The following is a 22563-nucleotide window of genomic DNA, read 5'->3' on the forward strand; positions in this document are numbered from 1 at the left end:
CTAGCCAGTTTTCCCAGGTGCTGGAGAGGATGTGGAGAAATAGGAACAGTTTTACACTGTTGGTGGGACTGTAAACTAGTTCAACCATTGTGGAAGTCAGTGTGGCGATTCCTCAGGGATCTAGAACTAGAAATACCATTTGACCCAGCCATCCCATTACTGGGTATATACCCAAAGGATTATAAATCATGCTGCTATAAAGACACATGCACACGTATGTTTATAGCAGCACTATTCACAATAGCAAAGAGTTGGAACCAACCCAAATGTCCAACAACGATAGACTGGATTAAGAAAATGTGGCACATATACACCATGGAATACTATGCAGCCATAAACCACATGTTCTCACTCATAGGTGGGAATTGAACAATGAAAACACATGGACACAGGAAGGGGAACATCACACACCGGGGACTGTTGTGGGGTGGAGGGAGGGGGGAGGGATAGCATTAGGAGATATACCTAATGCTAAATGACGAGTTAATAGGTGCAGCACACCAACATGGCACATGTATACATATGTAACAAACCTGCACATTGTGCACATGTACCCTAAAACTTAAAGTAAAATAATAATAATAAAATTAACGAAAAAAGAGAAAAGACAAGGTCTGAAGGAGGTAAATAGGCAATCATGAAGACATCTAGGTGGGACTATTCCAGGCACAGGAAACAGAGGCCTGAGACATGCAAAAGCCCTGAGAGGTGGAAGGAATGGCATGTTGGAATAAAGTGAATTGGGAATAAAATCATAATAGGAGGTTAATAAAAAATATGTTAGAGAGAAAATGGGATCAGAGCATGTCAGCCACTTTAAGAGCTTTTCTCTGAGTAAAGTGGCAAACTCATGGAAAGTTTTAAGCAATGGAATAACATAGAATAAGCTACATTTTAATATCATCTACTTCATTGCTGAGTTAAAAATAGGTCAGTAAGTGACAAGGATAGAAGAAGGAAGACCAGTTAAAAAGCTATTACAAAGTTAAAAATCCTTAACATATATACTTAAAAAGCAATAAAATTATTATAGAAAACTAGACAAAGAATAAATACAATATTTAAAAATTGAAATAATAAAAGAAATGTACCTCAACACAAGTAAGGGCATATGTGACGAATCCACAACTAACATCATACTTAACAGTTAAAAGTTGAAAGCCTTTTCTCTAAGATTAGGAACAAGAGAAGGATGTCCACTCTCACCACTTCTATTCAACATAGTATTAAAAACCCTAGCCAGAACAATTACACAAGAGAAAGAAATAAAAGACATACTAAATGGAAAGGAAAAATTTAAATTGCCCCTGTTTTCAGAATAACATAATCTTATACACAGAAATTCCTAAAGACTTCACCAGAAAATTGTTAAAAATAATAAATATCCATGAGCATGGAACCATTTGACCCAGCCATCCCATTACTGGGTATATACCCAAAGGAACATAAATCATGCTGCTATAAAGACACATGCACACGTATGTTTATTGCGGCACTACTCACAATAGCAAAGACTTGGAACCAACCCAAATGTCCAACAATGATAGACTGGTTGAAGAAAATGTGGCACATATACACCATGGAATACTATGCAGCCATAAAAAAGGATGAGTTCATGTCCTTTGTAGGGACATGGATGAAGCTGGAAACCATCATTCTCAGCAAACTGTCGCAAGGACAAAAAACCAAACACTGCATGTTCTCACTCATAGGTGGGAATTGAACAATGAGAACACTTGGACACACAAAGGGGAACATCACATACTGGGGCCTGTCATGGGGTGGGAAGTGTGGGGAGGGATATCATTAGGAGATATACCTAATGTAAATGATGAGTTAATGGGTGCAGCACACCAACATGGCACATGTATACATATGTAACAAACCTGCATGTTGTGCACATGCACCCTAGAACTTAAAGTATAATTTAAAAAAAAAAAGAGAGGACTGTGACTATCATACTGAATGACAAACTAGGGCATTGGAAGGACAGGAGCAAAGAGCAGAGGCTCAAAACCATTGATAAAAGTTTAAAGGACTTGTGGGTTTATGAAAGAAAGTTAAATCTAGGTGTGGTAACTTAAAGAGTTTGCTAAATCAGTCAGTTTCACAAAATTCTGAAGTTTTAGTAAAATTTTCAAACTGTTCTCTAGCACAGGAAATAATGAAATTTGTGAAATGAACTAGCTACATAAATCTCTAAAGGATGGAGACACAATTTTTTTAGTACTACCATTTCTTTTAGCATTTTGCTAGCATTTTAAATACCATGTATTTAACATATTTAAATATATTCAGTCATAACACTCTGCATTTGCTACTGTTTTTAAATAAACTTAAAACGTATTTGTTGACTGCTGATTTTCAGAGTCTAGTTTGTTTTTATAATTAGAAAATAGATATGGAGAAGAACCCACAAGCATAATTTCAGCAACCTTAGTTACAGCTAACATTACTCATGTTTACCATGTTTTAAATCCCCTGTCAAAAGATAATGCCATATAAGGAAAGGTGAGGCCAAGGTGAAGAGTGAGCATGGGGAACAAACGGAATGGGAGAGACATAAGACATTTATTCCTCCACGTGTCCTGACCTGTCTTTCACATGCCTGAAACTATTCTAGTGGTACCTACTTCTTCTTTGGCAAGTGTGTTGGAAGAAGGCAGATGAAGAGAGTGGACAGGCACATGGAGAAAGTGAAAAATAATAATATATGTCTTTTTGACAAGGAAACATATTTTTGTGCATACGTACGTGAATCCTTGAAACTAGTAAGACTATCTCATTTTAAGTAAACTCCATATAATAATATTTAATACTGAACATTATTATTCACTAATTTCTTTTAATTAACAAGCAATCCCAGGGCACTAAACATAAAATTCAATTTACACATAATGCTTTAAAATGTTTCAAATACTGCCCCGATTCCAAAAGCAGAAACAGAACTATGCCAAATACGGATCAATAGTGATATATCTACAGTTCTAAGGGTCTAAGGTAGACAAGAATGATCATAGTTCTATAGGCCTAATTACCGTGGGTAGAAAGTTTTTCCTAAGCTATATGTAAAGTGAAATTACACAAATTAATAAAGAGTAAGTTTTTGCTCAACAAGTGGAATGGCTGAATTAGAAGTATTTTCTAGCATTGTCATCTATAATATTCAGAAAATGTTTTATAATATACCATTGAATATCTATGCTCTTTTTCTGATTTTAGATCTCTGTAACACTTAAGAGTGGAAACTTTGCCCGGCTTTATCTCTTTTTGATATCTAATTAAACCTGATTTAGTAGAGAATTTATCAGTATGCCTTTTCCCTCATATTTCATTTATGGATATGGACAGCCACCCATTTTTACCATGCACTGTATGTTGAAAGATCAAATACATCAGCATAATTTAAATAAATCTGAGCCCTATAAATTCCCACTGGATACAAGACCACAAATGGAAACAAGAACAAGGGCATGTTCAATGACATTAAAATGCAACTAATTTAAAACACAAAAGAAATGCATTTCTATAGAGTGCCTAATAAATCTACAGCACTCATTTCCACAGGATTTTAGTGAGCCAAATACCCAACAACTTTCAAGAAAGAATTACACATTCATAGCTTAAGGACAAAATATTTGTGGCTGTTAACACTACATGGACTATCAATTTAGAAGCTTTGTTTTTGATTAGTAAAATTTCCTTGACAGTTAGGGAATGTGCTAACATAAAAATATCTCTAAATTTGGAGTCTTCATTTACTTAGTTCTTTTATTTGACTGCTGGGCTTATTTCAAATAACACTGGGGTTATGGATGTAGCCATAATCTTTTCTTGGCTGTCTTTGAATTGGTTATATCAGTAGACCATTAGGACAATTAATCGCCTCAATAAAACTGGATCATGTGCAAAAGCAGTAATTTTTATAGTAACAGAAATATATTCATATGTATGAATGGAAAAGAAAGGAAAGAAGATATAAAATAGAAAAAGAAAAGAGGGAGGGAATGAGAGCTAGAGGAAAGAAATAAAGAAAAAGACCCAAACAGAGAAGAGAAATCAAGTTTTGCTAATGAAATACAAAAAACTTTACTTTTTTCTCCTTGATACTAATGTTTCTTAATGCATAGTCTTTCATATAAGGTGAATTCCAATGTTTTCCTTTTTATTTCTCCTTCTATGCCAGCAATTACCAAAGGAGAAATGTTCATATAAGCTTCCCTTTTCCCAATTACCTTCTTACAAGTACCTATGAGGTTTAAGAAATCCAATTTTCCCTTTCTATGAGTCTAATTTTCTGATTACCACTAGCAAACTCTGCAATTCCAGGCCCATGATCTTTCCATTTATTCATCTATTTAGTGAACAACCACCTATATCACAGGCATCAATATAGGCTCTGGAGATATAACAGCGATAAAGATAGTCATGAATCCCTACTTCCAAGGAGCTTGTTCTCTACCAGAGGAAGAGAGGAATGGGAAAGAAGGCAGATAACAAACAAAATAAACAAGTAAAATATAGAGATGGTTATAAATGCAATGGAAAAAACAAAGCAGGAGATGTGAGTAGAGAGTGTATTTGTGGAGACTAAAGAAAGGGTGTAGTTTTAAATACAGTGGTCCAGAAAATTCTTACTGATAAGTTTCAGTTAAACACTGCACAAAATAAGAGAGTGAGTCACTGGCATATCTTGAAAAGAGGACTCACAAGGGGAGAAAGAGAATGCAAATTTCCAGAGACAGACTCCTCCTGGCATCTGTGCCTGGAGCAAAGTGAGCAGAGAGCAGTAAGAGGTGAATTCAGAGAGGTAATAGGGGCAAGGATATATGATACAGAAGGTGCAGGTCCTTATAGACACAGATAACAATTCTAAATTTAATTTTTAGAAAGATGGGGAGCCTTTGGGAATACTGACAGAATTGTGTCATGATCTGAGTTCCGTTTAATGGAATAATTCTTGCTTTGTGTTGAGAGTAAATTAATCTGAAGCTCTGAGTAGGTAGATGTAGGGTAGAAGTTGTAGAAATAACAGGCTTAAGAATAGACACAGAAGTTAAAACCATGAAGGTTAATGGAAACTTCCAAAGAAAGCATGTGGAAAGAACAATAAAACAAGGACAATGATGGAAGCCTACTAGAGGCTAATTTGTATGAGATGGAAGGAGAGGGATGAACTCATGGAATCCAAGAAAGAGCTGGTCAGAAAAGCATGAAAAGAAACAAACAAGCACAAAATGTGAAGACTGATGAGCTCCACTAAGGCTCCAGATGAGCTTAGACATCATAAATTTGGACTGAACTAAATTTGAACTGACATATATATGGTTGTGTGTGTCATTTAGAAGTACTTCTATGCCAGTAGTAGCATAGAAACCTGATTGACGAATTGATTCAGTTGTGGATTTCCTGAGCAGGTGCAATAAATAATAGGAATATCAGATAACCAAGATATTGATGAGAGAATAGATAAGATAGTCAGCCATATGTTTCTGTGCAGGAAGAAGTAAATAAATTCAAAAGATGGATAAGTAATTAGGAAATGTAGGAATTAAGATACAATGTGTGTCTAAGAGTGTGAAGAGCAGATTTCCTAGGAAAGAAGTTAAAATTGAGGACAAGAAAAATTGTTAGAGAATGAGATTTTTGTGTTTACAATTTGTAATGTGAAATATAATTGAATGTAATGATGTGGAACACAATAATTAAATTAAAATTTGATGACTTTGATATATCTTAGGCTGAAGATAGTTTCATTTCATGATATAGATCTGATCATTCTCATTTAACTTTTTTTATTGCTGTCATAAAAATCCTAAGTTTCTTCCAGGTGTTTTTGCTAGAGATAACTGTTCTAGTGTATGCCATCTGACCACTACTGGCAAGATTCAGGAGCCCAACATACAAAAGCTGCCCCCAGCTTACAGAATCCTCATTGTGAAGTGAAGCTTGTTTCAGACTGAATATGAACATTTTACTGGATATGGCTTATTTCAGACTGGATATGAGCATTTTACTCAAACTTACATGAAGTTCCAGGGAGTCCGGACATCATGAAAGAAGTTTTGGCTGCGCTTAGTCCTCTAAGTGCCATGTGCTTTTTTCTACTAAATAGTCTGGGTTAGGAGCATTCACACTCATTATGTAAAACCAAAGAAAACTAGATAAAAGGAAGCAAAAATATATTATTTAAATGGAAACATATTGCTTACAACCAAATATGATCATAGGATTGATAAATAGATAATCCACCTTAGTTTCATTTTTAACTTCAGTTGACTATCTCTCTTGAAGCAACATAGTTGACTAGTTATGCATATGCTTCCCCAACTTTTTGTATCTTTTGTTTCTAAATCACTAGAACAACATCTGCTAGGTGTAATTTCATTTTCTCACAGTGAATGCTGAAGAAAATTGCTTCACCTTCTTGTAGGCGAAGTGCACTACTTTGAGTTTGCTGCTAGCCCTTTTAAATTTCAGTCACTAAGTGTGAACCTAAGTTTTCAGCTTCACACCTCTTTTCCTAGTATTTAAATCTGTCTTATTGTCAATGGATGCGCATTGTCTTAAAGCTCTGCATAACATCCAAACATAGTGACCCATAAGACTTCTTTTGCTCATTAATCTCCAAGTGTCTCTAATGTAAACCTACAAAGGAAGAATTTGGTAACTCCCTGCAAAATAATTAAATCAAGACTTTATGGTCCTCAAAGGGAGAGTACTCCCTAAAGTAAATCTAGCAGCAAAAGCTCCTCCTTTTTCACTTAAACCAAATATCCATTTTCTGTAGCATAATAGAGAATTCATCAAATGAAATAAATTCTTGTAACAGCTTAATCTGATGTTAAAAGAAATAAGTAAAAGAATTAATAAAAGGGAAGATAATATCAGGTATAATTTGGTGATTAATGTCCAACAATGTGTTAAAATAGAGAGTGAAAGAAAACTTATGCAAAAAGGGAAAAAAGCAGAGAAGAGAAAAAGGAACAAAATCTTAAAGATATATAAGGAGAAACTGAAAAAAGGAATAAAAAATGACAATAAGAAGTAATTTTTTAAAAGAGATTGGAAATTTCTTACTATCGTAAAGCAAAGCATTATTATTTTAGTAATAATATCAAAAATGTTAAATCATAGGGTGGTTAGTAAACAAATACAAAATTTTTTTTAAAGTTGTTACATACCACTGTATTGCTTTTTATTTAATTAATTACTGCCATTTTAATAAAAATATCTATATCCTCTTATATCATAGGATGGATTATTTCATATAGATAAGCTCATATGAAAACAAAGTAATCACACAATGTCTCAAATGCAGAGGACTCATTATGTGTGTACGTTAATCAGAATATTCAATTCTACTTGAATAAACACAATTTAATGCTAAACTTCTCATATTTTCTGGATGCATAACTATTCAATCAATGCTTTAAGATTACCCACTTAAGTCAAGTGTAATTGGGATATTGCCCCAAAAGTCTAATGGTTGCTTCCTTATTATAGCCTGGTGTTCAGATTTATGCAAATAGAAAACAATTTCTGCAGTATCCTTTAAAAATAAAAAAATAAATAAGTATCTGATTGTGATTGCTGTTTTGCAGGTTCAGACATTTTAATGCATTCTTTCTTGGAAAAAAAATAACAACAACCAGGAACAATAATCACAGACAAAACTTTGCAACACCAATTGCTTTGAAAAGGAAACAAATATTTCCCACACACACAAGAAAAAATACTGTCCATTCCTGTCAGCCTTTTCAACCTCTTTTGTGTTCCAAGAAATTGTGAGTAATGAAAACAGGGCAGAGCCAATCAAATGGGTGTGTATACTAGTGCACTGCGAGAGTTGAAAGCTCTGCATTTAAAATAAGGTTTATGCATTATTCATAGACTATGCATGTTTATGTAAATTACCAAAGGCGGAAGTGTATATGAAACCAGAATCTGAAGTACAATGACGATGTTATAATATACTGCTGGACTTGCATCTCGCCAATTCAACATACCTTCGTTATACTATTCTTCAAAATTACATCATATGCCAGTTCACACTAGAAAAACTAATAAAACTTTGAGACTTACACATATATATTTTTCAACATTTCTTTCAGATTCAATATATTATTAAACAGTGAAACTTAGCCATGTAAAATTCAGACAGCCTAGGAATAAAGATGTACACATACACTCCTGTAAGCGGTTGTTACACAAGTTGAGGGACATAGAAAATGGAGCTTAGAAATTTAATTTAAAAATAGGAAGGTTTTTAATATATGGGGATTTCTGCTTTTAAAAAAGAGAAAAAACTTGAACCCTTCCTTTTTCGGAAATAAAGCCAGTAAATTTTGGAAGGCAATATAGTATTTGGAAGGCAACCTCCCATCTAGCATGGAACACTGGAGTGGTTTCTGGCCAGCAATAATCAGCTCAGACTCATCTTCTGGGTTAAAGTGTTCTTTTGAATCAGTCATTGTGGGCTGCCAGCCAAGGGGAAGAGTTCATTTGCATGAGATCTCCACCTCCTGGTCAGCTCTGAAAATCTTGGCAGCTTAGCACTGCAATTGGCAAAGGAGTGTTTTTTAAAAAAATTAGTAAATAAGGGCTTCCAAAGAAAACATTGTCACTGAATTAAGTCCAATGCACCTGAAATACATTGCTCTGTTATCTTTTAAATTGTTATGAATATAGCAGGCATTTTAAAGTCATTTCTGTTTATTTCCTTCCTAATGTACTGTGTGAACCATTTTTCTCATGTGTTAACGTACTATATGCAAATGGCGTTTAATGTGTTTTATTCACAGAATGCATTTACAAATCATTTTGTGTGGGGGGAAAGCAGTTGTTTCACTTTTGCTGTGAAACTGAAAAGTAGGAGTATATATCACTACATTTCTAAAATGAGAGAAAATTTAAATGGAATGAGGAAAGCCCACACATGCTGTAATAAAAATTGTCTATGTTCCTAATTCACCTATTAGTACCTTTTTCTCACTTCATAGATTTTCAAAGTCTGCTTGCTAAATTTCCCTCCCTAAGAATTTTAAGCTCTTGTCATTTGAAACAATTAGCTTTGCCATTATTTGTGCTTAGGTCCATGTGTACTGCTCCTCTTAGAAATCAAAAGAAACCCTCAGAAACAGCAAACACTTTTTAGTAAAGCAAGAAAATTAACTTAAACATTTGTGCTTTACGTACTACCAAAATAACTGAGAGTAATTTCTAACACATCTAGTCAACATATATTTCATTCATGGCATTTAAAGACTTTAAATAATTTGCAACAGAATTTATTTTTATATAATTCTTATACTCTAAACAATATAAAATCACTAGGTGTTTAAAAAATGCTGAGAGTAGGTTAAATACTGAAGGGGCATTCAAATTCCATTTAATATAATATTAAATATGTAACCAAAAAGGAACATAACTGTTATAAAAATAATGTAAAGAATGTGTACAACATAATATTTTTTTCCTGTTAATTCACAGAAATAGATCTCTAAATGGCTATTTTCATTCCATCTATAGAATGACCAGGAAAAATGTTGGCAATTACTCTGTGAATGGCATTCTACCCTGGCATGAAAGTATAACTAATTTACATATAGCATTGTTGGAAACGAAGCCTGTGACATACAGATCATCACCAACATTGGGAATGCACACTGCCAATTGTACCTCCTCATACAAATAGATACTGCCACTTATGGATCAAAAGGAGTGTTGCGACTGTGGTCCTGAGCTATTAAAACATGTTACAGAACTTTAAAGGTGTTGTAGAAGAGGGGACTTTATCATTAGAAGGATATTTTTCCTTTGTCATGTAAACTTACTCCATGGAAATATTTATGTTTTACCTACATTGTCATATTTTCCCCAAAGGAAAAAGACATATAGCACAAAAATTTAAAATGTTTAATTATTTTATATATTAGTAAAATGGCACTTCATATTTTTTAAATAATAGAAACACAATAAAGTCTTTAAATTTTAGAATAGGAAAGAAAAAGAACAAAACGTAGATACAATCTACTAATCTTTGAGCGATGGCTTAGTAGTTTCCATGGTGACATGAATCTACAAATATAAATTCAAGTGAGGCAACTTTTACTTCATTTATCAGAAAAATACTCAAAAGAGAATTTTATTTTAAATTACCTGGATAATTATCTCGGTTATTTCTTTCATGTTGCATACATATCACTGATCGACTTATCTCCTACTATTCATCTTTGTATTTTAAAAAATCTAAAAATTTGCTGTGTGCATTTTAGAAGACTAAGTATTTTTAATTTAACACAAGATTATTATTATTTCTTGATGTTAAAAAAGCTTTCTTGGTAACTAAATAGTGAATTGATTACAAAACTTGAAGAGAATTAAGCTCCCAGCAGTGAGAGATTTTTCTACCAAAATTTTTGAAAGAGGAATATGAGTGCATTCGAGATTTTACATCTGCCCTATGGGAAAATCGATAATAGATTGTTTCTATACACTATATGTCAAGACTTGCCTATTGAGGCATATACAATAGGTATGCACTGGAGTATAATTTACAAAGTACATTTAAAAGGTATTTCCATAGTGCCCTAATCTATTACAGTTTCTGTCCTCTAATTTTCATGAGGCTTCGTTGTGCATCTTATTTTCTATTTAGTGAAGAAATTAAGTGATTGATTATGGATGATAAGTGAAAAATCAGTCAAATGTGGACAAGGCTGGCCTGATAAGACCAAAATGAAGTATGCTTTTGGTTGTGTAATAATTTCCAGCTGTGTTCTAGTTTAAGAAAATGTCCAACATGACACTCCCAGCTTAACTCAGTCACACATTTCACACAGGTAGTATTTTTCAGATGACACCAAGTTAGAAGGGATTGCTAACACCTCAGAAGAAAAGATCAGAATTCAAAGTGACCTCGATAAATTGAAGAAACAGCATGAACCTGGCTAGCCACAGGCCCTACAGGGAAAAATATCTAAGCTAGTATTCATCATTTATTTATTTTTTCATTCATTCATAAAATATTAATTGAATGCCTACTATGTGCCAGCTGCAAGCTGAATATTGTTTAACACAAATGCATTTTAGTTGGCAATCTACCCCCTCCTTCAATGCATGGCTGGACCCTTTCAGGAAATCAGTTCCTTTCAAAATTGTGTGCTCCTACATTATGCAAAATCAATAGATTTAAGAGAAAAAATACAAATGGGGCAAAAAGTATGACATAACACCATATATAGATATATATACTTTATATATGTATATATATATACACACACACACACATTTATAGATAGATACACACACATCTCCTCATTCTTTTTTAAAGGTGAGTCACTTTGAGGGGACAAAATAAGTCATATTTAGTGTTTAATTGTGGGTTTCTATAGGGTTATAATAAAAGTAATTTAAAATATTTTTATGGCTCAATCTTTCCATGTTAAATTGAAGAATAATCAGGATATCTTAAAAAATCTGATTCTGCTAGATTCTTACCTGTGTTTCCACACTGGCTGCCTTAAAGAAGAGTAATCATGCATCCTGGTTTGATTTGGACAGTTTACATCTGCGGTCTCAGCACAATTATTAATCTGTCTTTCACTTTCAGAAGTGATCAATTTAAACAATAAATTATGTGACCCCTGTGTCTTGAGGTGCCACTTCAACTATACCCAAGCACTGCACCTTTTGATGGGGTCAAACAAGATGCCATTCTAGCCCTCAGGGAGCTGACTGGAAACCGAGGGAGACATAAATATCAACAGCTCTTTTCAAGGGAAATCAAGAACTTGAAGAAGAACAAACTTCATACAAAAGTAGGTTAAAAAAGGATAGTATTCGAGAAGCCATTAAGGCTGTCAAATTTGAGAACATAAGACAGCAAAGCCTAATAATTAACAACTTATTAAACACAGTTCATTTCTGAACAAAAACCACTTTATCTAGGGGTTTTTAATTTGAAAACCATGTTATACAGCCTATTGCAAATAACAGCCAGAAATAATAATAGTGCATAACAGTAATAGCAATACATGAATGATATTTATTTGTGTATAATGAAAAGTATTTTCATTACTCTTCAAGGCTTTTCACCAGTCCTTGACAATGGATAATGCATATTTTTTTTAGTTAACAAATATTTCCTGTTTTGCCTGAATTATATTTCTCATATTTTCTCCTCTCACTTTTGTAACCTTAGGTTTGAGGAAATAAAGAGTTAAATTTTTAAACAGCCACTGATATGCTCTCTAAAGCAATTATTCCTTCTGTCACCAAGAGATAAATGTACTACCACAAGACATTACAAATGTGCTCCTCTAGACTCTAATACAAATTACTGTCAGACCACACCACTTAAAGCCTTCCTCCTCTTATTTAGTAAAGCCAATTTCTTGTGATTTTTTTTTACATATAAAGAAGAAAATATCTTGCTCTGAAGATTGTTAACACATTTTAACATTTTTTTAAACTGTTTAAAATAACAAAACTGTTTATTAACTCTTAAAACCATTAATACTGAGACTGTTGAACCTTCTGGAACAAGTCAGTGGGGAAGAAAACCTCTGGAATCAAGTGAGTTTCCTACTATCTGGGAGGATTGCAGAAGGACTTCAATCATTGAAAGCAATTCTAAAGTTAGTCCTAGCCCCAAACAAGCTTCTGGAAGAAAAATTTAAACTGCTAAAATTGAAGTATAGATTTACCTCAATTATAGTCTTATCCCCAGAAGAAATTATCTTAGGGTTATTCAAAGCATATCAATAATGCTCAGAGACTGTGAACATATTTCTCTTAAAAAACAATGTGTATTTTAATGAAATATCTTCTTGTCTACTTTCCAATGGAAGGAATGTATTATGGTTCTAATATTTACTTCCTTCTAGCTCTTTGTGTGGTTATTGACTAAACTCGATCTCTCTGTTCACATTGGTATGATCATCCATAAACGTAAGAACATCTACTAAGACTCTGTGGAGAGTTTGTGTTGTACCAAAGCTAATGATGACCTTAAGGAGCAGCCATATGTGCCTGTTTGGTAGGGAATTACTGCTCTCAAACTGCATCCCACCTCACAGCCCACTCCCAGTATCACACCTTGAAGTGTCACTTCCCAGACTTTACATTGCTTCCATGGCTAAACACTATTAGTGGCTTCCAGTTGTACCAGGTGATGAGGCCAGCCTTTGTCATGACAATGAGGACCTGCCTGACCTGGCTCTGCCTAACTCTTCAATCATCCTGTACTACTCTGACCTTCAATATCTACTCTAGCTATATAGGCCTTAGGTCAGTTTTCAAATATGCCTAACTCTTTCCCAAGGAATGTTTCTGTACACACCGTTCTCTCAGACTGGAAGGCACTTTCCCCTGCGCTTCACAATGGCTGCTTCTTTATCCTCTTCATCTCTGTTTAAATGTCACTTTGCAGAAAGGCTTTTCCTGATGCTTTATCTAAAGTATCTCTTTTCATTGATTATCTCAGCAGTCTTTATTCTAAAAGCAGATCGATGAGGGGTAAATGATGGAACCAGCCAGGGAGAAAGCTGGTATTACTCATACACGCACACACACACGCACATACACACACACACACGGGTTGTAAAAATTATGCATTAAAGCAAATGAAAATAATGTTTTAACATCTGAAGAGGTTAAGGAAGAGTAACTCAGCTCTTGAAGATACCAATATCTTGGAAACACCAAAAAATCTTTCCCTTTCTGGTCTCCAAATACTCCAGCAGTCAGTAATTAAGTGGCAGACAAGAGGCCATAGGATCCCACTTCAGGGAAGCTGACCAGTGCAATAGAAAAGACCCACAGATAAAGACAGCTGGAAGTCATGCAATAGCCAGCCAAGTCCCTGCCTAATCACCCTACAATGAAGCTTATAATTTACTATTCCTGCTTATTCATCAGAATTTTCAGTCAGTCATTTAGAGGTTCTTTTAAATATAAACAGACAATCAATGATCACTAGAAATTTGAAGACTCTAGCATAACAGTTCAAATAAATAAAGAAAAGGGAGAAGAAATAAAACAAGAAAGAGAAAGAAACAAAGAAAGAAAGAAGAAAGAAAGAGAGACAGAGAGAAAGAAAGAAAGAGAAAAAGAAAGAAAGAAAGAAAAAGAAAGAAAGAGAAAAAGGAGGAAGGAAGGAAGGAAAGGGAGGAGAGAGGAGGAAGAGAGAGACAGAGAAAGAAAGGAAGGATTCAGAGAAAATCCAGGCACTGAAAGAAACTTTAAAATGTTTTCTTCAGAAAACTAAGAAAATAAGAGAAGATATTGGATCTATGAAGAAGGAGGAGTAGGAAAAGAGAGAATGGAAGGGGAGGAAGAGGAAATAGAACAGCAGCAGCAACTACGACTGTACAAATATCATGGAGAAATAAAAAGGCTACTAAAGATGACTAATAGAAAAAAAAAACTGAAGACCAGGTAAAGGGTCAACATTATAAAACAAGAGTTTCAGTGAGATAACAGAGAAAGTAAAGCAAAGAAAATTATTAAGAAGTGATATAAAAAAGTGCTTACAAAAGAAGAACAAATATCTTCAAATTGAAAGACCTCTTCAAATACCTAGCACAATGAATACAAATGGACCACACTAATGTAAATAGTCATGAAACTTCACCCCCATGGCAAAAATAGAAACATTCAAAAGTTTCTCCAGAGAAAAGTAACAAGTTTTATTAATAGGCTCAAAATTCAGAATGGTATCAGCCTTCCTAAAAGGAAACTGAATCTGGAGAAGCAATGGATCGACACCTTTAAAATATTGTGGGCAAAACATCTCCAATACTGAACGTTTTAGCCAGCCAAACTAACACTCAATTGTTTTGGTAAATCAAGACATCTTCAGGCATACAAAAACTCAAAAATTAGGTTCTATACACTCTTTCTCAAGAACCCACTGGAAGGTGTGAACCATCAAGGAAAATAGAGTTACCAAGAAAGAGAAATGTGTGGAAGTAATGAAATGGGAATATAGCATTAAAAAGGTTAAGAGAATTCCTAGTAGATAATTGCACAGGAGACTCAGAGAACAACTGTACAGATGAAAGCCAGAAGGCCAGAGGACTACAGAAGGGTTATCTTAGAACCAAATGAAACTGGTAGACTTTCTAATATGCATGAATGGAACTGAAAGGAAATTTACACTTTGGTCACAGAGTCTGGAGACAAATTAATTCTGGGAACATGGAAAACAACTAAGAAAATAAACTTGATCACACTTTTTTGTTGTACACCTTTTAATTATTCTCTAAAAGTTTAAAAAGAGTGATCAAAAGTTCATTATACTGCATAACTGTAAATAATATTTATATAGTCATTATATAAACAGTTAAGCCCAAGTAGAAAGAAGCTGCTAACCCAGCTCAGCTATTTTGCCATGTAGTAATGCAGGGCCAAGTATTGCCAGAACTTGCCATGTGGTGCCAAATTATAACTTCTGGCTATTCTGATTGAGAAATTAAATTGGTCACATTAGCTCACACAGAGAAAACCTAGAATAAGACTATCAAATCAATTGTGTAAGACAAAGATATTTTGGGTCATTCATGCCCAACTGGGGGAGCCCAGATTTCTTCTCTGCCAAATAGCTCATGTTTCAGGAGAATAGCTTGGGATTCAAATATCAGAATGCTTGGACAGTCATCTTTTGAACAAAGCATTGCATCTCTAAGATTATCAGTCATGTCCTTGTATACCTAGTGCCATAGAACAATGACTGTTACATAGTAGACTCTCAGCAAATATTTGTAATATTTTTAATGAATGCATGAATTTTTATCTTTCCCAATGCCTTGAAAATGTTTACATTTTCCCTAAGCACTCTCAAAAAGAAATAATCATTCCACATTTTGTGCTACTTCTGTAATGGGTACATACCACATTTTTAAAATTATAATTTATATTATAATTTTAAATTATAATTTTAATTATATAAAATATATATAATATATACTATATAAAATATATATAATATATATTATATATAATGTATAATATAAAATATATAATATATAATATAATATATTATAATTTATGTATAATTTATATAATTTATATATAATTATAATTTATAATTATAATTTAAAATTATAATTTTTAAAATTATACTTTAAGTTTTAGGGTACATGTGCACAACATGCAGGTTAGTTACATATGCATACATGTGCCATGTTGGTGTGTTGCACCCATTAACTCATCATTTAACATTAGACATACCACATTTTTGGTATTCATCACTCTGTACAGAAAATATTTATTTATGTCTACCCTCCCAAAAGAATTTAATTTCCTTGAATGCAGGAATTATTTCTTTTTGAATTTTGTATTCCCACCCTGGAGTCTCACCAACAGGTGATTTATTTCTTTCTAGCCCCAGTTATAATTTATTGCATTTATTGAGTACTTGATATGTACCAAACTTCTCATATAGTAACTTTACAACATTTAATCTTCACAACAATCCTATAAGACAGGTACTATTACTATCACCATTTTACTAAAGCATAATACCTGACATCTAGCAATTATTTACTAAATGTTGCTGAATGAATGGATGTACCTTTTGGATCTGGATATGTAGATTTGTTCCCAGAAGGTTTGAGAAGATACATCACCTCTCAGGCTATGTGTCAAAGTAAAAATAATGATTTTCTTTCTTTACTTGTGACTTTGCACACACCTCTGTTGACCATGATGAATATTCAATTGGGAACCCCTTGGCAGAAGACACATTTGACTATAAACTCAAAGCAGCACCAACACAGACCATGGATTGTCGCAGAAAGTGATCTTGAATGACAGAGAACATTATGAGAAGATACTCTTAGTCTAATGATTATTTTGAATGTACAATAGAGTTAGGGAGGGAGTAAAGAAATCTTTTAAATTATTCAAAATTTTAAGATTATTCTTGTGAAAACTTAAAATACAGGCTCTCTTAGTCTGGTTTCCCCCTAGAAGCACAGCGTGAGACAAAGATTTGATGCAGGTAGTTAATTTTGGGAAGTGATCCAAGGAAAAAAAATGGGGAAACCATGAAGAAATAAAGAAAAGATCTTGGGCCCAATGAAAAGACCTTGAAAAAGTTGCGGTCACAGTTGCAGGTCATGAGGACTCAATCTCACGAGAATATTCTGAGGAGGTATATAGAGTGAACCTCAGAATTGTCTGACCAAGATGTGACAGAGAAACTTATTTATCCACCACCTCCCATTGGTCAAGAGTTGCCCCGACAGGTGTTAGCCCTCTCATACTTTCAGGCTTTTGCATGCCCCCAAAATAACTGAATTAGTGCTGTAGGCATACTACAAGGCAGTAGCAGAGAAGGATCATGCAGAAAACCAGAGGCAAGGGGTGAGGTTCTGGCAGGATACATTCAAACACAAAAAGTTGACCTAGAAGATGTGAGAGTGGCATGAGAAACGTTTACATGTATACAGCCTCATAATGTACTTATAAATAAACAGACTGAAGTTTAGAGAGGAAAAGACAAAATGTGAACATTTTATGTGTTTTTAGCTAATTAGTAAAATATCTTAAGCCCATACTCTGTATAAAGCAGTAAACCTGGGGTTGGGAGGAATGTAGAACAAATATATAATATGCATCCTGTCTTCATGCATCTTTAAATTAAAATGAGTCTAAACACCAACAATGTGAATAAAAACAGAAAATACAAAGTAAATGTAAATAAAAAGCTGAAATTTGTTTGGTTTTAATTATATGGGTTCCAGGAGTTCAGAGGGAAAAAGGGATCAATAAATGCCAAGGTTGCTAAGCAAAGCCTCGTTGAAGAAGTTGTACCTGAGCAGGCCCTGTTATGATGAACATATTTTGATAGGAGGAGAAAAGGACAATTTGAACACATTGGTGAGGTTAATATTGCTGCCATCCATATCCTCTTCTGGAGGAGTTAATCTTTACACAGCCATTGTTGACCACATAGTGGTGTTTTCTACCAGACAGTGCCATATTCCCAGTACTCAGACCAAACAATTGCTCAGCTTAAGTGACAAGAAAAGTGTGGGTACACAAAAGAGAGAAGGAAGGAGGAAGGGAGGGAGTAAGAGGGAGGGAGAGAGATTTTGCTCTAGTAAATCTATCCAGAGTTTTAAGATTTGAAGTTATTGAATCAATCTATTTTAATTAGAGCACACATGTAAGCTTATCATTTCACCCTATAGTTTTTGATTCTTTGTACTCCTAAAGGTCATAATCAGGCCCTTCCACCAGGTGATTTGCTTCTTTCTAGCCACAGCAGTGTCAACAAGGAGTAGGCATCTGACTCAAGGGCTACTGATTCTTAGCACTGTCAACAACCTGTGACATAGTCTTTTGTGAAAAGATAAACAAGTTCAATAAGTAACTCGTTCTTGAGAAGCTGAAATTAAAGACTGAACTATTTGGCAGCCTACAGTCCATAAAAAGATGCCATGAGTTAGGCTAAGGGCCAAGTAAGGCCATGAAAAAGCATCAATTTTTAGACAAATGATTCTAGTTGGTGGGGAGAGGAAAATGATGTATTAATAGATATACAGAGGGAAGAGAAGATTTGACATAAGCCCAAGAGACTGATCTGTCCTTAGATGTGTTTCAGATCATCTTTCCAGGTTCAGCCCTCGTTCCAGCCCCAGGCATCTACTCTAACCATCAACACCCTTCGATTAATATACCTTACAAGTCTCTTTTTTGCTTTTTCAATGAAATAAAGATCAATTTGAGGGGGAAAAGGTGAAAAATTAAATGTATGAATAAGCATAGTGTGGAACAGAAAGATCGTCTTGAGTACACAGTAGAGGTTATGCATTGAAATTAATGGGAAATAAGTTAAATACTATGCCAAGAAACTTAGAAAATCTGGATTTGGTACTATTTATCATTTAAAAATTCTTCTCTATACCTGATTTTAAAACTTTTACTAAGTTTAGAATAGGAGACGACAAGGCCTTGGCCTTTCCTATAAGATAATGTACACAAGACATAATAATGGGAGCAGATAGAAGCCTAAAATAATCTGCAAGTCACCCTGTCTGTCTGTAGAAAGTATGCATACTTTCAACTTGATAATATCTCTATTAGATATCAAAACCACTTCTCAGTACCTTAAGTAAGAATAGTTATGTTTGATGGCCTCATCTTCAGTCATCACATTCATAAGAGAGGGAACCCTGTCCCCTCACCCTCTTTGAAAATGGTCAACAGATTATTTTCTCAGAGTTTGTTTGTGATGAAAGAGTTTTTTATAGCTCCTCATAAGACTGAATGGAAAAAGAAGAATCTCTGAGCTAAAACTAATAACTAAAACTAATTAGTTCTAAAACCAATAGGTAGGATAAGGCAAGCATAAAGGAGGCCTTGAGAGTCCATTAACATTATATTAGGAAGGCATTTTAAATCAAACAAGCTTGGTTCAACACATATTTATTTTTTGAGGTCTTTATTACCATTATGGAGAGAGATAAAACAAATGACCAAGTAAAAAGAAGAGTAGACAGGTGGTAATTAAGAGCAGAAAAAAATAATTCTTAAACATTCAGAAGTCCTTGAGTGTAGTGATTGCTTTGCTATGACTGCAGTGATATGAGGACTATTCATTAGTTTAAAAGTAAAGAAAGAAAGGAAGAAAAAGAAAGAAAGAAAAAAGAAAGAAAGAGAAAGAAAGAAGGAAGGAAGAAGGGAAGGAAGGAAGGAGAGAGAGAGGGAGGGACGAAGGAAAGGGAGGAAGGAAGGAGAAAGGAAGGAAGGAAAGAAAGAAAGAGAAAAAGAAAGAGAAAAAGAAGGAAAGAGAAAGAAAGAAGAAAAGGAAAAGAAAAGTTGTTGGCATACCAAAACATGAAGCAAAATAATCTCTGCTTCTGTTATTAAAAGCATGGTTAGGATGACTTTCATACTAAAAATCTCCTCACCTCTAAAGAGAATGGCATTTTTCGATAGACCAGAGTGCATCAGGACAACATTTAAGAAAATATTCTTTTCTTTTTCTTTTTTTTTTCTTTTTTTGAGGTGGAGTCTGGTGCAATCTTACCTCCCTGCAGCCTCCGCTTCCTGGGTTCAAGCAATTCTCCTCCAGGCCTCTGGAGGCCTCAGCCTCCAGAGTAGCTGGGATTACAGGCATGCACCACCACGCCCGGCTAATTTTTGTATTTTTAGTAGAGACAGGATTTCACCATGTTGGCCAGGCTGGTCACGAACTCCTGACCTCAGATGATTTGCCTGCCTCAGCCTCCCAAAGTGTTAGGATTACAGGCGTAAGCCACCGCCCCCAGCCTTTTTTCCTTTTGATTGACTATCCAGGGCTTTGAGAATCCAGGTATCCCTTTATATATTGCATGCCAATATGTTAAATTTGCCTACCAAAAAACATGACATGGGAATTATTTCAGCTAAATTAACCTTCACGGATTTCTAATGGCCATGTGATACTTCTCTATGCTACTCTGAAGGGCCATTCTCATGCTCTTTTTCCGTTGATTGTTCTTTGCCAGAAAAAAACAACACAACTTCCCACTTGCTTGCTTGATCTCTGTCAAATATCAAGCAAGAAATTATCAATTAAAAACATAAATGGTAAGAAACTTCCAACTGTCAGACAGTTATAAAAGCAGCAAGTCTCTTTCCTCAGAAAAATGGCAGAGGCTCCACTTTGAATAGAATGATATGTTTCTAAAGGATTATTTATAACAGAAGATTTACTTCCCCATTTTGTAGAATATAAAAGACAAACATATGAAAAAATCATGAGACTTTCCTCTTGTTTTTGCATGTTTTAGTGACATGCTGACCTGAGTCCAAAGACAGAGATAAAAAGCTTTGATTAAGGTTCTAGGTAATAAAGACCTCTCCTGTTTTCCTCCTACTTACTTTCTCCTTACTGAGAGAAATGAAAGGATTATGGCTATATGTGTCAGCTCTGAGCGAAGTTATTCATTAAAAGAAATTTCCCACTGGGGCTTCCCAGCTATCCTTTCATCACCCCTCCCTTGGTGGTGGGATACACGTTTGGTACAGCCTTTTGGGAATATCTTTAAAATTTAAAATACACATACTCCTTGATCCTGACACTTGTATTAATATTTCTGTAGGATTGATTTTGAGAAAGAGAAATCAGCTTCTGACATCCAAGAACTGGCCTGACACTTACAGTTAGGCCTTGATGTTGCTTGTCTGATGCCCATAGAGATGTTCTGTTGGACATAACGGTCTCCTAGAACACCAACATCAGACAGGGTCACTTTGTGACTGTGAAGAAATGAGATCAAAGCAAAGCAAAACAACACTAGCAAACAAACAAAGACCACTTCCTTGAACCTTGTCCAGAATTACCTAGCCACAACGCAAATTTTATAAGTCCTTCCTAACACACTCTTAGGTGAGATGGCCCTGTGGCTCCTCATGATGTGTGTGGTCTCCATTACTGCAACAAGCAATAAGCCCAACTTGCTTTCTGATGGTCTTTGGCAAGAGGGCAAGAACAGTTATTAGAGGCAGAATTTTTTTTACAACAATATTCATAATCACAAAAACTGGAGACACCAATTTACTCAGAAATATGAAAATGATTCAATTAGTTATGGCTCATTTACTTTATGAAACAACTCAAAAAAAAGTAAGGCAGTTGCTTGAGTATTATAATGGGGAACTGTTAAGGTATATGTTGGAAGGTAGGGCAAGAAAGTTAAATGTCAATTACGAAGAATAGGATACTAGCCTATCTTTAAGGAAAAACAAACTGTGTGTGTGTGTGTGTGTGTGTAGAAAAAAGTTTGGGAAGAATACATATCAAGCTCTTAACAGTGACATGGGGAAGAAACAAAAAACTTCCATATTTTGACATATACATCTTGTATTTTTCTAAATTTTATAAGGTTTTGTAATTACATTTATAAGTTTTAGAATGGATTATATTATAAAAATTGGCTTCTCATAAATATATGTCCATATAATTAAATAATGTGTGTGTATATATATTGTACAGACCGAGTTTCCCTTATCTGAAATGCTTGGGGTTAGAAGTGTTTCAGATTTAGAATTTTTTTTTATTTTAGAATATTTGCATATACATAATGAGATATCTTGGGTATGGAACCAAGTCTAAACATAACATTCATTTATGTTTTACATATGCCTTATACATACTGCCTGAAGGTAATTTTATGAAATATTTTTAATAATTTTGTGCATGTTGCAAAGTTTTGACTGCATTTTGACTGCGACGGTTATTGATTTTGTGAAATAATTTTTACCATATTAGGTATAGTTCCTTCGGTTTTCTGATTTAAAAAGTCTCCTTTGAAACTTTTGTGCAGCCTTGATTAGTAGAGAACTATAAATCACAATCTGATATGGATTCCCCGCACAAGGAAGAAACAATCTCATGAACCTGAGGATACTTTTGTTTATTCAGAAGCTTTGCCATAGTCTTTCTCTATCCTGAAAAGACAGATATAAATTTTTTACAAGTCTGTGAACTTGAAAATAAAGCCTTACTATCTGACTAATCACGCTAAAACAAATAAGATGAGATTCAACCCTGCTCTGGCTGGG

The sequence above is a fragment of the Pan troglodytes genome, chromosome 4, assembly GCF_028858775.2.
Source record: "Pan troglodytes isolate AG18354 chromosome 4, NHGRI_mPanTro3-v2.0_pri, whole genome shotgun sequence".
In the NCBI taxonomy this organism is placed as follows: domain Eukaryota; kingdom Metazoa; phylum Chordata; class Mammalia; order Primates; family Hominidae; genus Pan; species Pan troglodytes.